This window comes from Giraffa tippelskirchi, chromosome 6 (assembly GCF_054371585.1).
Source record: "Giraffa tippelskirchi isolate mGirTip1 chromosome 6, T2T-mGirTip1v1.2.pri, whole genome shotgun sequence".
NCBI lineage: Eukaryota > Metazoa > Chordata > Mammalia > Artiodactyla > Giraffidae > Giraffa > Giraffa tippelskirchi.
The window spans coordinates 102,420,277-102,436,095 of record NC_137280.1 but is presented as its reverse complement, the minus strand read 5'-3'; the positions used below and the strand labels follow the sequence as shown (position 1 = coordinate 102,436,095).

At 42.3% G+C, this 15,819-nt stretch overlaps 1 protein-coding gene across 8 annotated transcripts in view; it reads left to right on the top strand.

Moving 5' to 3' along the window:
- Positions 1–7,023: 7,023 nt before the first annotated feature.
- The window catches only part of PRRC1 (proline rich coiled-coil 1), a 40,620-nt gene continuing 31,824 nt past the window's right edge, over positions 7,024–15,819 (top strand). For 3 of the 8 annotated variants that reach the window (XM_081504093.1, XM_081504098.1, XM_081504096.1), the window contains exons 1-2: positions 7,024–7,155; positions 7,858–7,984. The gene's annotated coding sequence lies outside the window, so the exon portion shown is untranslated. The remainder of the gene's footprint in view (positions 7,156–7,857; positions 7,985–15,819) is intronic. The other 5 variants (XM_081504091.1, XM_081504097.1, XM_081504095.1 and 2 more) reach the window with 2 other exon arrangements.

Sequence of the window (15,819 nt, the reverse complement as noted above, 5' to 3'; positions counted from 1 at the left end):
AAAGTTTTATTAAAGTGTAATAGAGGTGGGGAAAGCTTCTGACATACACATCAGAAGGGGAAAGAAAGAGTGCCCCCTTGCTAGTTTTTAGCAAGGCATTTTATGTCTGTTGGCAAGCTTCTAATCAGATAAAAGAAACACCTCAAGGTTGAGGGAGTTTCACCAGGCCCCTCTCCCACAATGTGAATTTTTGAGATAGGATGGCACAATATGTGTCATCCCCAGCCTTAAAGCAATTGACATGAATACTGGTGTGTTGAGCCATTTTCAGTTCAAGGCTTGAGAAAAGAAAAAAAGAGGTTAGTCTTAGGCAGAAACAGTTTCATCAACAGAGAAGGGAAAAAAAATATGCATGCCATTTGCAATTTATTTCCTCCTGCTGCTTTGGGACCTCTGGTCTTCTTACCTGTTAGCCTCTCACATTCATATGTTGATGGACATCTAGGTTACTTCCATGTCCTAGCGATTGTAAATAGTGCTGCAATGAACATTTGGGTACATGTGTCTCTTTCAATTTTGGTTTCCTCAGGGTATATGCCTAATAATGGGATTGCTGAGTCATATGGTAGTTTTATTCCTAGGTTTTTTTTTAAGGAATCTCCATACTGTCTTCAGTAGTGGCTGTATCAATTTACATTTCTACCAACAGTGCAAGAAGTTTCCCTTTTTTCCACACCCTCTCCAGCATGTATTGTTTGTGGATTTTTTGATGATGGCCATTCTGACTGGTGTGAGGTGCTATCTCATTGTGGTTTTGATTTCCATTTCTCTAATATTGAGTGATGTTGAGCATCTTTTCATGTGTTTATTAGCCATTGTATGTCTTCTTTGGAGAAGTGTCTGTTTAGGTCTTTTAGCAGGTGGATTCTTAACCACTGGACCATCAGGGAAGGCCTGATAAGTTGAGTTTTTAGGATTTTACCATGCAAGCAATAAGGAGATAGAGTGTTTTTATAAATGCATATTTTTTAAAAGATTCATTTATTTTCTCTTTTGGCTGTGGTAGATCTTCGTAGCCACACGCAAGCCTTCTCTAGTTGTGGTGAATAGGGATTACTTTTTGATGCAGCATGCAGGTTTATAATTGCAGTGGCTTCTCTTGTTATGGAGCACAGGCTCAGTAGTTGTGACCTGCACACTCTAGATCACTGATTCAGTAATTGTGGCTTGTGGCCTTAGTTGCTCTGCGGCATGTGGGATCTTCTCAGACCAGGGATTGAACCAGTGTCCCCTAGCGTTGCAAGGTGGATTCCTAACCGCTGGACCACCAGGGAAGTTCCTATAAATGCTTATTTTAGGAAGATAAGTTAGTTCGTTGAAGCAAACTGCAGTGGACTCTGGTGATGATTGTGTTTGTGCAGGCAAGGGGCAGTTACTGACATTTCCACACTGTAACTCACATGTACAGAGAGTAATTCTTTAATAGCTCTGTAACTAGCATAAACACAAAATTTATTGTGCAAAATGGGACACTTTTGAGAATAAAAAGTGATTGCTTTTACTAGTTAAGCTGGGAATATAGTCGTAAATTGGGAGTGTCCTTGGTAAATTGAGAGGTTGAGTTACTTTGTAACTAGATGAAGTTTTCTTTCGTTGAAAACAAACAAGCACATCAAACCTTTATTTGGAAATTACAACTCAGACTCCCCTACATAAAAATCTTTTCAGTTTAAAATAGTCATTGTCGGGTGAATATTTAGACAATTTAAAAGTAAAAGAGTAACACTTACACAGAGATTGCTGTGAGTCTGCCACTGTTCTAAGCACTTGCCACATATTTAGTTATTCAATCCACAAGTGAACGACTGAGAAAAGTATTAATATAAGTTCTCAGTTTATAGGTGAAAAAAATCCAGACACAGTGATTTTAAGTGAATATGCCCAAGGCCAGCTGTTGACCTAGCAGGTATTGGAGGCAGGATTCAAGCCCAGGGCATCTGGTACCAACATCTGCGTCCCAGTCTTCCTCACACTGCCTCTTAGACTCTTGGTCATGGCTTGTTTGCCTCCAAAATTTGAATTCCAGATAAATAAAGAATAATTTTTTGGTATAGGGTATGGCGCCCCTGGTGGCTGAGATGGTAAAGAATTCTGCCTGCAATGCAGGAGACCCAAGTTTGATCCCTGGGTTGGGAAATTCCCCTGGAGAAGGGAATGGCAACTCACTCCAGTATTCTTGACTGGAGAATTCCATGGACAGAGGACCCTGTTGGGCTACAGTCCATGGAGTTGCAAAGAGTTGGACATGACTGAGTGACTAACGCATATATTCCATGCAGGGTTTGGGACAACCCTCCTCATTCCTAGTTGCCAAAGGCACTTCATATCCTCTTTTGTAGGAGCTGGGTGTGGGCATGAGACCTTGAGCTCTATGCCTGGGCCAGTACCCATCCGCTGACATGTCCTTCATGGCTATACAACTCACAGACTGTTCTCTCAGTAGAGCCCATGGTCTCTCAAACAGATTCAACTCTGTCTCTAGTCCTGATTGTGCTGCAGATGCTCAGAAACTCAGCCTGGTCTCCTTTCCACCTGGAGAAACACACATCAATATTCACATGAACAGTACAAACTTTATGGACTGTTTTAAGATTATATATAGATCTGTTAGCTCTGAACTGGGCTAGGAAAAAGCCTCAACTCAAGTGGGAAATAGTTTGGTTTGCCTTTGTTTTTGAGCCATAAAAACAAAATTCTACTATACCACTGTATATCTCATGGTAGCTCAGAAATGAACTCTATTATGTATTAGAAACTTTCTCTAAAAAGAAATTTGATGAGTTATGCTAGTAACCCAGGTGGTGCTTTTGGTAAAGAATCCACCTGCCAGTGCAGAAGACGCAAGAGACATGGGTTGGATCCCTGGGTCAGGAAGATCCCCTGGAGGAGGAAATGGCAACCCAATCCAGTATTTTTGCCTGGAAAATTCCAGAAACAGAGGAGCCTCACAGACTACAGTCCATGGGGCTGCAATGAGTTGGACATGACTGAGCACAAGACAAGACTACTAGCTAAAGCCAAAAGACCTAAGTAGTTTGTTTGTTGTCATTACGCTATATTTTTCCCTTGACTTTCCTCACTGCCCTTTGTCTAAGAACATACCTTATAACCCATCACCTCAAAATTAGGCAAGAATTTGGGGGTAGAGATAAAGAATTCTGGATTTGAATTCCAGGTCTACACACAGTTCTCAGAGCCTTAGTTTTCTTATTTCTAATATTGGAATAATAATAATAATACCTAACATACAAGTTCTTTTGAAATTCAAGTGAAAAGTGATGAGTAAACATATTATAAATGCAATTCAAGGTTAATGTCAAAACTCATTTTGTAATCCTGTTTATTTGGTTGACTCCTATCTCTCATGACCCATATAGTGGGTAGAACAGTGCCCTTCACAGAAAAGATACATCCACTGGGAACTTGTGAATAGGTTATTTAGAAATAGAGTCTAGACCCTCAAGTGCCTTTAGATGAGATCATTGTGGATTTAGGGTGTGTGGCTCATAATAAACTGTGGAAAATTCTTCAAGAGATGGGAATACCAGACCACCTGACCTGCCTCTTGAGAAACCTGTATGCAGGTCAGGAAGCAACAGTTAGAACTGGACATGGAACAATGGACTGGTTCCAAATAGGAAAAGGAGTACATCAAGGCTGTATATTGTCATCCTATTTATTTAACTTATATGCAGAGTACATCATGAGGAATGCTGGGCTGGAGGAAGCACGAGCTGGAATCAAGATTGCCGGGAGAAATATCAATAACTTCAGATATGCAGATGACACCACCCTTATGGCAGAAAGTGAAGAAGAACTAAAGAGCCTCTTGATGAAAGTGAAAGAGGAGAGTGTAAAAGTTGGCTTAAAGCTCAACATTCATAAAACTAAGATCATGGCCTCTAGTCCCATCACTTCATGGTAAATAGATGGGGAAACAGTGGAAACAGTGGCTGACTATTTTTCTGGGCTCTAAAATCACTGCAGATGGTGATTGCAGCCATGAAATTAAAAGACGCTTACTCCTTGGAAGGAAAGTTATGTCCAACCTAAGTGTTAGTTACTCAGTCGTGCCCGAATCTTTGCGACCCCGTGGACTGCAGCCCATCAGGCTCCTCTGTCCATGAGATTTTCCAGGCAAGGATACTGGAGTGGGTTGCCATTTCCTTCTCCAGGAGATCTTACCAACCCAGGAATCGAACCTGGGTCTCTGCACTGCAGGCATATTCTTTACCAACTGAGCTACAAGGGAAGCCTAGGCAGCATATTAAAAAGCAGACATTACTTTGCCAACAAAGGTCCGTCTAGTCAAGGCTATGGTTTTTCCAGTGGTCATGTATGGATGTGAGAGTTGGACTATAAAGAAAGCTGAGTGCAGAAGAATTGATGCTTTTGAACAGTGGTGTTGGAGAAGACTCTTGAGAGTCCCTTGGACTGCAAGGAGATCCAACCAGTCCATCCTAAAAGAGATCAGTCCTAAGTGTTCATTGGAAGGACTGATGTTGAAGCTGAAACTCCAATACTTTCGCCACCTGATGCGAAGAGCTGACTCATTGGAAAAGACCCTGATGTTGGGAAAGATTGAGGGCAGGAGAAGAAGGGGATGACAGAGGATGTGATGGTTGGATGGCATCACTGACTCAATGGACATGGGTTTGGGTGGACTCTGGGAGTTGGTGATGGACAGGGAGGCCTGGCGTGCTGCGGTTCATGGGGTCGCAGAGTCAGGCATGACTGAGCAACTTAACTGAACTGAACTACATGCTCAGCTGGTAAATAATCCACCTGCAATGCAGGAGACCTGGGTTTGATCCCTGGGTTGGGAGGATCCCCTGGAGAAGGGAACTGCTACCCACTACAGTATTCTGGCCTGGAGAATTCCATGAACTGTATAGTCCATGGGGTCATAAACAACTGGACACGACTGAGCGACTTTCACTTTCACTATATGCAGTGATGAGCATGTTTACAAGAGAAAGGCATACAGACACAGGAGAGAAGGCCATGTGGACACAAAGGCAGAGACTGGAGTCAGGCCGGCATGATCCAAAGAACAGCTGGCACCCCTCAAGCTGGATGAGACAGGGAAGAGCTCTTGGAGAGGCCCTGCTGACCCTTGAGTTTGGACTTCTGGTCTCTAGAACTCTGAGAGAATAAATTTCTGTTGCTTTTAGCCAACCAGTCATAGTAATTTGTTTTGGAGGTCTTAGAAAACTAATACGGTCACATCCAATCCATCAGTAAATCATGACAGCCTAACATTCAAAAGGTGTCCACACCATGTACTCCCTCCCCCGCCTGCCCCGTTAGTTACACTAAGGCATGTGTGTGTGCTGAGTCATGTCTAACTCTTTGAGACCCCACAGACTGTAGGCTGCCAGGCTACTCTGTACCCTAAGGAAGCATCACCTCATTGTGATCATTCTGCTTTTGTCTTTGCACCACCACCCCCTTCGCAGTTCTCAAACAGCAAACAATATGACTTAAAATGGAAGTCAAATCTTATCTGTCCTCTGCTCAAAACCTTCCACCTGCTTCTCATTTCTCTCCAAATATAACCCAAAGGCCTTAAGATGGCCTACAAGGCTGGCTACCATCTGGCGTCATTTCTAACCACTGTCTCAGTCCCAATTTCCTTCTTGTTCTGCAGACATGCCAGGCACCCTCCCTCAGAGCCTTTGGGTGTTCTTCCCTCTGTTCAAAGAATCTCAGGGCTGCTTCCCTGTGATCTCGACTGAAATCCTACCTGCTCAGGATCTGCCTCTCCCTCAGTGTAAGGATCTTGTCTGTCTTGTTCATTGCTACATTTCCAGTACTAATGCACAGAACATTGCAGACACTAATATTTGTTGATTGAATGGAGAAATCAACAGTTCTTACAGTTATTAAGGGTGTTAACCAAAAAGGATGGGAGATGGTAACTCTTTTCAGCCCCACCCCAAACAACACTTTATGGAGAGTAACCTAGTCAGCCACCTACACACATTCTCAGGGGACAAGGTAAGAGTCACCACTTCAGGGACCAATCCATTGAAGCTGCAAATCATTTTGTCTGAAATTAGGGCACAGTTAAAGAGTATTAACTTTTTAGCGAGGTATTTTAAAATGCTTTTAGCTGTCAAGTCTGAGAAATATATTAATGCTAATTCTACAGATGAGTTCCAGAAAGAATTTGGAAATAAGGTAAACAACAGTTATTCGTGTATTTAACACTCAGCAGTTTAAAAAGTGCTTTTGTGTGTCTTGATTCTCTTACCGGCTTGATTAGAGATGGCAAGTATTCTTATCTTACTGATAGAAATATGGAGACTCAAGGAGAACAAGCGATCTGTATAAGGTAACATTACTGCGCAAGCAACACTAGGGCAGTCCGGACTCAAACCAGGACTTCTGATCGCAAATTCTTTCCATTCCTCCATTGTACTGTATTGATTGATAAATAAATCATTATTGAGCACTGACTTTCAGGACCTGTTTTAAGTGCAGCACATAAGGTTAAGAAAGTGGATAATTTTCGGTTTTCCATTAAAAATATGTGTAATACATGAACTTTGGGAAAATCAGTATAGTATCTGCCACCCTGCCCTCTCTCTTTCCTGATGTAACCGCTCTTATCTGGAAATCTTTGAAAATACATAGGATAAGTCTGTTTTTGGAGAGAAGTCATGCCTGGAGGCGGCATGCCCTTGGGTTGGGGGGAGGTAATCACCTTCCCTGGGGGCGGGCATGGCTCAGAGTAAGTGAGCTATACCCAATAACAAGGGTTTCATTCTCGCATGCTGAGGTTGCGTAGTGGAAAGGAGGGCAGTCGTGTTTCTGGAGTGGGCAGCGCCCGGCCTGGTGGAACGCAGATCTTTGGACCCAGGTGCTCCAGCAGGTTTAGCTTGCCGCCTCCGGGCGGGGCTCTGGGGGAGCGGGGCGGGGCTCTGGGGGAGCGGGGCGGGGCGTGGGGCGGGACTCAGCGCGGGGCGGGGCGGCGCGCCGAGGACGTGGCAGCCTCAGGGACTGGCGCCTCCGGTGGCCATCTTGGAGGCGGGCGCGCGCGCGGCAGGCTCTTACCTGCGTCTTGCTCGTCTTCTCGCAGCCGTAGTCCTACGCCCAGCCTGTCTAGCCTCCACTTTTCACTGCCACGCAGACACTATCTTGAGCCTGCAGGTAAGCGTTAGTCCGGCAGCAATGCGGGTGCATGTGGGCGGTGGGATGGGGCTCAGGCGCCCAAACCGGCACCCTGGGGCACCTTGGCTTCGAGGTGGGCGGGCCGGGAGGCGAGGGTCGCTCGAGAGCTCCTCAGAGGAACAGTCCAGGCTCCCGCTGATGGAGCGTCCGGGGTTCAGCCAGGCACCGGTAGGCTTCATGAAGCAAGCATTCCCGCTGTGGATTTTGCGGAGAGTGCGGCCCGGGGGTCTTGGCCGGTTCTAGGGTCTAGTCCCCGGACCCACACCGGCGCCCCGAGCTGTTTGGCTCCACTTTCTACCGCGCTGGCCAGAGGGGAGAGACCAGAGGCAGGCGACCTTGGCCCGGCCCAGCCCGCCTGGAGACGTGGCAGAGCCTGGGGGAGGCCACTCCCGCCTAGGAGACTCCCGGGTCAACAAATGGGGGTGGACACTAGGAATTAGCTTCTTTAACAGTGGGTTCCCCCATAGATGCCTAGCGCCGCTCTGGAGGGCTTTTGCACTCGGCTGTCTCTTTGTTCATTTCTGGGACCTGCTTCGAGCAAATTTGCGGGACAGCCTGTGTCCTAGATTGGCAGAATCTGTCCAGTTTAAGAGAGCGTCGTTGGAAGTAGCTCTTGAGAGACAGCATGTATGTTTCTGCGAACATGACACATTTTGACATTCCAGTCTTTTTCTTTTACAGCCGCTATTTGGTCAATGAACATTTATAGAAGTTATCTTGGGGATCAGAACTGGGAATGCAGAGACAAAACTGAGACCTTCCTGCAGCAGTGCTTGCTAAAGGGTAGTAGAGAGCATCTTTTGAACCGGTACTACATCAACAGTAGTAATCGCTTTTAATAAGATTTTATGTTTATAAGAGGTTCATTATTCCGTCTCTTGCATCTTTGTAAGTAGCCACCTACTTTTAAGAGAAAATCCAAGGCACAAGCAAGTTGGAAGAGCAGAGTGCATCTAGAAACTGACCCAGTTTTCCAACCCATTTGCACCACTTTTTCTTTAATGCTGATACATTAATATACTTTTTGAGACTAAGCGTTAGAACCTCTCCAACTCTGACATTTCCCTGTTACTTTTATCACAGTAACTTTTCTTTAGTAGATGGTATTATATTCCCTGGTGGCTCAGCAGTTAAGAATCCTCATACAGTGTAGAAGACTTGGGTTCGATCCCTGGGTGGGCAAGATCCCCTGGAGGAGAAAGCGGCTACCCACTCCAGTATTCTGGCCTGCAGAATTCCATGGACAGAGGAGCCTGGTAGGCTACAGTCCAAGGGTCACAAGGAGTCAGACACGATTGAGCACATTGTTTATGAATCCAGGATTTACCCAATATTGTCGTTAAGCTAGTTCTCAAACAGTCAAGCTTTTAAAGACAGAAAGAAATGAAATTGACCAATATTCCGTTTTATGGGTTGTATTCATTGTACAAGTTCTTTTGCAAGTGCATTCAGTAGTGTTTATCTTTAAATTTGACTCCCACTACCACTAATCACTTTGAGGATTGGTAGCATTTGTAGTAGGAAGATGAATAACCAGTGGAAAAATGAGAGGAAAAGAGATAGCTTTGTCAGGGAGTGATAAAGTCCCCAAAAGGTGGTTCTGTCCCATATTATCTACCTTTGGTCTGTTGTTAAGTCGCTAAGTAGTGTCTAATTCTTTTCAACCCCATGTACGGCAGCATGCCAGGCTTCCCCGTCCTTCACTGTCTCCCGGAGCTTGCTCAAACTCATGTCCACTGAATCAATAATGCCATCCAACTATCTCATTCTCTGTGCTCACCCCTTTCTCCTCCTGCCTTCAATCTTTCCAAGCCTCAGGGTCTTTTCCAATGAGGCATCTATTTGCATCAGTTGGCCAAAGTACTGGAGCTTTAGCTTCAGCGTCAGTCCTTCCAGTGGATATTCAGGGTTGACTTCCTTTAGGATTGACTGTTTGGATCTCCTTGCTGTCCAAGGGACTCTGAAGAGTCCTCTGGTACCATGATTCAAAAGCATCAATTCTTTGGCATTCAGCCTTCTTTATGGTCCGTCTCTCACATCCGTACATGACTACTGGAAAAACCGTAGCTTTGACTATCGGACTTTTGTTGGCAAAGTGATGTCTCTGCTTTTTAATACAGTGTCTGGGTTTGTTATAGCTTTTCTTCCAAGGAGCAAATGTCTTTTAATTTCATGGCTCACCATCTGCAGTGATTTTGGAGCCCAGAAAAATAAAGTCAGCCACTGTTTCCACTGTTTCCCCATCTATCTGCCATGAAGTGATGGGACTGGATGCCATGATCTTAGTTTTCTGAATGTTGAGCTTTAAGCCAACATTTTTACTTTCCTCTTTCACCCTCATCAAGAGTCTCTTTAGTTCCTTTTCACTTTTTACCTTTAGGGTCATCTCATCTATACATCTGAGGTTGTTGATATTTCTCTCAGCAATCGCAGTTCCAAATTCTGCTTCATCCAGCCTGGCCTTTCACATGATGTACTTTGCTTATAAGTTTAATAAGCAGGGTGACAATATACAGCCTTGATGTACTCCTTTCTCAATTTTGAACCAGTCCATTGTTCTATATCCTCTTCTAACTGTTACTTCTTGACCTACATACAGATTTTTAAGGAGGCAGGTAAGGTGGTCTGGTATTTCTATCTCTAAGAATTTTCCACAGTTTATTGTGATCCACACAGTCAAAGGTTTTTAACACAGTCAATGAAGCAGAAGTAGATGTTGTTGAATGAAAGGATTTTGCCTGTCTGGATATCTGCTTTCTACTTCCTGCCCGTAGATCTTTCATCTACACTCACAGCAAAACTTTTAAAAGTGTTGTACATATTTGCTTTACTTCTTACCTCAGTCCAGTTGAAACTGGCTTCTATCCTCACTCTATTTTGGAAATAGCTCTCACTAAGTTGTAACTCCAGTTTGGCAAATCTATTGACTTTATCATATATCATCCTATTTGGCTTCTCTGCAGCATTTGATACCATTGCCTTGAAACACTCTTCTCTGGTTTTTGGACACCGCCACCTTCTGGGTTTCTTCCTGTTTTTCTGGTCTCTCATTCTCTCCAGGTGTTTTTTTCCCCTCCTTGGCTATTCTTCAAGGATTCGCTGGGCCATCTTCTTTTTTCACTTAGTCTTCTCAGATTATCTCTTTTCAGCACATGACTTTAGAGACTATCAGTGAACTGACGAAGCCCACATTTACGTGGTTTCTGAGCTGCAAACCAAGTCAGCTGTACTTGGTTGTTTCAAGGAGTTTGCACTTAGCATGTCCAGTATTAAATACTGTGTAGTCCCTTCTTTCCCCAAACATCAGACACACACTTCGACCTCCTCCAGTGTTCCTTATCTTATTGAATGGCACCACCATCTGTCCAGGTGTGCAAGGCATGCCTTTCCCCTTCCTAGACCCCATATCCAGTCTATCACTGGGTCTTACCACCCAAACATCTCTTGAGTCTATCCACTCTTCTTTGTCTCCACTGTCATCACTTTAGGCTAAACCAAAGTTTTTCAGCCTTGGCATTATTGGTGTTCAGTGCCAGGTAATTTTTGTGACTGTCCTGTGCATTGTAGAATTTTTAGCTGTATCCCCAGCTTTTACCTACTGCCGATGCTGCTGCGGCTAAGTTGCTTCAATCGTGTCCAACTCTTAGCGACCCCATGGACTGCAGCCCACCAGGCTCTTCCGTCCATGGGATTTTCCAGGCAAGAGTACTGGAGTGGGTTGCCATTGCCTTCTCCGTTTTACCTACTAGATGCCCCTAATACTCTCTAGTTTTTTGGGGTTTTTTTTAATATTTATTTATTTGGCTACACTGGGTCTTAGCTGTGGCATGCGAGATCATTCTTTTCAGTGCATGAACTTCTCTAGTTGTAACGTGCAGGCTCAGCTGTTGGAGTATGCACGCTTAGTTGCCTTGCAACATGTGGGGATCTTAGTTCTCCAACCAGGGTTTGAACCCATGACCTCTGCACTGGAAGGCAAATTCTTAACCACAAAAATGTCTTCAGACACTGCCAAATGATCCCCGAGGGGCAGATCACCCTTCTCTACTCCCTGTTTGAGAATCACTAGTCTAGAATGTTATTTGAAATACTTCTGTATCCTTAAGGGTCTCCCTGCATCTATTCTAGGTAGATGCCCTATGGCATGGTCTGCATACTTTGGTCAGAGGAATGTTTTCAAAACACAAATATGAATTGCCTAAAGCAGCCTGAATGTCCTTCAGCAAATAAATGGATAATCAAACAGTGGCACATCTATAAAATGGAATAGTATTCAGCAATGGAAAAGAACCAACCACCAATACATCCAATGGCTTGGATGGATCTTGAGAGCACTCTTTTGCATGAAAAAATTCAATTTCAGAAGGCTATATGCAGTATGGTTTTATTTTTGTAACATTCATGAAATGAGAAAATAGAGAACAGTTGTTGGTCAGGGTGTATGGCAGATGAGAGGGTGTAACCAAGGAACAGCAAGTGGGAGTTTCTTTGGGGAGATGGAACAGTTCTGTGTCCTGATTGTGGTGGTGGCTCCGTGAGTCAGTGCATATGATGAAATGTCATAGAACTGTATACAGACTCACACATGTAAATAAAAACAGGTGAAATCCAAAGAAGGTATATACTTCAGTTACTCATTTTGTGCAAAAGTTAATGTCCTAGATTTTATGGTTGAACCCTAGTTATGTAGGATGCTGTCATTGAAAGGGGCTGGGTTTAGGGTACTGATGAACTCTGCTCTATATTGGCATCTTCTTTTGAATCTAAAATTCCTTCAAAGAAGTTAAAAGACAAATGCATCATCCCTAGCTTGAATGCCCCCACAATGACTTTCTGTTCTTAGAAGATTCAACTCTTTAACATGGCTTGTAAATATCAGTATAGTCTAGGCTCCCATCCATGTCTCCAGTCCTCATTACTGTTCCTTTCTGATTTTCTATATATTCACTTTTTCTGGCATGTACCCTCCTTGTCTCCTTGCCCTTTCCTGATTAAATCCTGATCATCCCTTTCTGACCCCAAGTCAAAATCATTTTGTAGAAAACAGAATTGTTCTTATCCTCAGAACACATCATTCAGACTCCAGTTCACTGTATGTTGGTGTTATTGATTGTCTCCTGGGCTGGAATGTAAGTATCCTGTTTGTTTTTGCTTACAGTCTTATTTCCAGAGGCACCAGTATAGTTCTTGGCAAGTGGTTTGACCTTCACTGAATATTTGTAAAATGAATAAAAACTTCAAAAACATGTTTGATATATTTAGAAGTTCTGATTTTATACTTGAAGTAGGCTTGAAAGTTTGTAATTTTTAAGGAAATTTTCTAACATTGTGTAATCCATATTTGTCTGTTAGGAAAAATGCTTGTGGCACTTTTGCTAAAAGCTGACTTTTCTAAAAGCTGAGACCTAATCATTTAGCCATTATGTTGTTGTTTAGTTGCTAAGTCGTATCTGACTCTTTTGCAACCCCATGGACTAGCCTGCCAAGCTCTCCTATCCATGGGATTTCCTAGGCGAGAATACTGGAGTGGGTTGCCATTTCCTTCTCCAGGAGATCTTCCTGACCCAGAAATCAAACCCGTTTCTTTTGCCTTGGCAGGTGGGTTAACCATTACGGGAGTACCTTTTAGAATGGAAACAAAGAAAAACTGGGAATAGGGAAGAATACTGGAATGGGTTGCCTTTTCCTTCTCTAGAGGATCTTCCCAACCCAGGGATCGAACCCACATCTTCTGCATTGGCATGTAGATTCTTTTCTCTGAGCCACCTGGGAAGTGGAGTAGCCTGTTAACAGGAGTAGCCCATGTACACTGCTTAGTGAGGAGGGAGGAAGTGTTTCAAAAATACTTTACATAATTTATTTTTGAAGTAATAGTGACTGGAATCTAGATATAAATCTAACATGCATTCCTGAGGCAGAAATTTAATTAGTAATTTACTATTTGAAATATATTGTGTAACTACATAGTTAACATAAAATTATTTCTTAATTATGAAGTAGGTGTATGAAAATGTCTCAGATTGTTTGCACATTAAATAGTCTCACAGATTACTTTTTTAGAAATTTTGACAAATCCTTCACCTGGAAATAAGTGGCATTTATACAGTAAAAACAGACATCTATCTGTTGGTTATTTATTTACATTTGAGCTATGTAATTTTTATTTTATTTTATTGGCGTATAGTTGCTTTACAATGTTGTGTTAGTTTCCTCTGTACAACAAAGTGGATCAGCTATTAGGAATACATATATTCTCTCCCCCTTAAACCTCCTTCCCATCCCACCACCCCCAATCCCTCCCCTGTAGATCATCACAGAGCACTGAGATGAGCTCCCTGTGGTATACTGTTACACAACAAGTTCCCACTACTTATCTTTCCTACATGTGGTAGTGTATATATGTCAATCCTACTCTCCCAGTTTATCTCACCCTTGCCTTCTCCCCACCCCACCACCATGTCCACATGTCTGTTCTCTGTGTCTGCGTCTCTGTTCCGACCCTGCAAGCAAACTCATCTGTACCATCTTTCTAGATTTCATACATATGTGTTAATACATAAAATTTATTTTTCTCTTTCTAACTTACTTCACTCTGTATGACAGATTCGGGTCTATCCCTGTTACTATAAATGACCCAGTTTTGTTCCTTTTTATGGCTGAGTAATATTCCATTGTGTATATGTACCCCTACATCATCTTTATCCATTCATTTGTTGATGGATATTTAGGTTGCTTCCATGTCCTGGCTGTTGTAAATAGGGCTGCAGCAACATTGGGGTGCATGTGTATTTTGATTTACGGTTTTCTCAGAGTATGTGCCCAAGTAGTGGGATTGCTGGATCATATGTTAGTTCTATTTTTAGTTTCCTAAGGAACCTCCATACTGTTCTCCATAGTAGCTGTATCAGTTTACAGTCTCACTAACAGTGTACTAAGGTTCCCTTTTTTCCACACCCTCTCCAGCATTTATTGTTTGTAGATTTTTTGATGATGGCCGTTCTGACTAATATGAGGTAATATCTCATTGTAGTTTTGATTTGCATTTCTCTAGTAATAAATGATGTTGGGCATTTTCTCATGTGTTTATTAGCCATTTGTATGTCTTCTTTGAAGAAGTGACTATTTAGGTCTTCCGTCCATTTTTTGATTGGGCTGTTTGTTTTTTTGATATTGATCTACATGAGTTGCTTGTATATTTTGGAGATTAATCCCTTGTCAGTTGTTTCATTTGCAAATACTCTCTCCCATTCTAAGGATTGTCTTCTCATGTAGTTTATGGTTTCCTTTGCTTTGTTAAAGCTTTTAAGTTTTCTTAGGACCCATTTGTTTATTTTTGTTACTCTAGAAGGTGGGTCAGAGAGGATCTAGCTGCATTTTATGTCAGAGTGTTTTATGTTTTCCTCTTAAGAGTTTTATAGTGTCTAGACTTGCATTTAGATTTTTAATGTGTTTTGAGTTTATTTTTGTGATGGTGTTAGGGAATATTCTAATTTCGTTTTTTTACATGTAGCTGTCAGTTTTCCCAGCACCTCTTACTGAAGAGGCTGTTTTTCTCCATTGTATAATCTTGCCTCCTTTGTCAAAGATTAGGTGCCCATTGGTGCCTCAGGTTATCTCCAGACATTGAACTGTATTTCTGTTTTTGTGCCAGTACTGTATTGTTTTGATTAGTGCAGCTTTGTAGTACAGTGAAGTCAGGGAGCCTGATTGCTCTAGCTCTTTCTTCTCAAGATTGCTTCGGCTGTTCAGGGTCTTTGTGTTTTCATACAAATTGTAAAAATTTTTTGTTCTAGTTCTCTGAAAAATGGCATTGGTAATTTAAGAGGGATTGCACTGAATCTGTAGATTGCTTTAGATAGTGTAGTCATTTTCACAATATTCATTATTCAGACGAAGAACATAGTGTAGCTCTGCGTCTGTTTGTGTTGTCTTTGATTTCTTTCATCAGTGTCTTATAGTTTTCTGCATACAGGTCTTCTGTCTCTTTGGGTAGGTTTATTCCTAGGTATTTTATTCTTTTTGTTACGATGGTAAATGGGATTGTTTTCTTAATTTCTCTTTCTGATCTTTCATTGTTACTGAATGGAAATGCAGGAGATTTCTGTGTATAGATTTTGTATCCTGCAACTTTACTAAGTTCATTGGTTAGCTCTAGTAGTTTCCTGGTGGCATCTTTAGGATTTTCTATGTATACTACCATGTCATCCACAGTGAGCTTTATTTCTTCTTTTCCAATTTGTATTCCTTTTATTTCTTTTACTTCTCTGATTTCTGTGGTTAGGACATCTAGAACTATGTTGAATAATATTGGCCAGAGTGGGCACCCTTGTCTTGTTGCTGATCCTAGAGGAAATGCTTTCAGTTTTTTCACTATTGAGAATAATGTTTGCTGTGGATTTGTCATATATGGCATTTACTGTGTTAAGGTAGGTTTGCTCTGTGCCCGTTTTCTGAAGTGTTTTTGTAATAAATGGGTATTGAAATTTGTTGGAAGCTTTTTCTGCATCTGTTGAGATGTTCCTATGATTTTCCCCTTCAATTTGTTAACATTGTGTATCACATTGATTGGTTTGTATATATTGAAGAATTCTTCCCTCTCTGGGATAAACCCTACTTGATCATGGTGTGTGATCCTTTTAATGT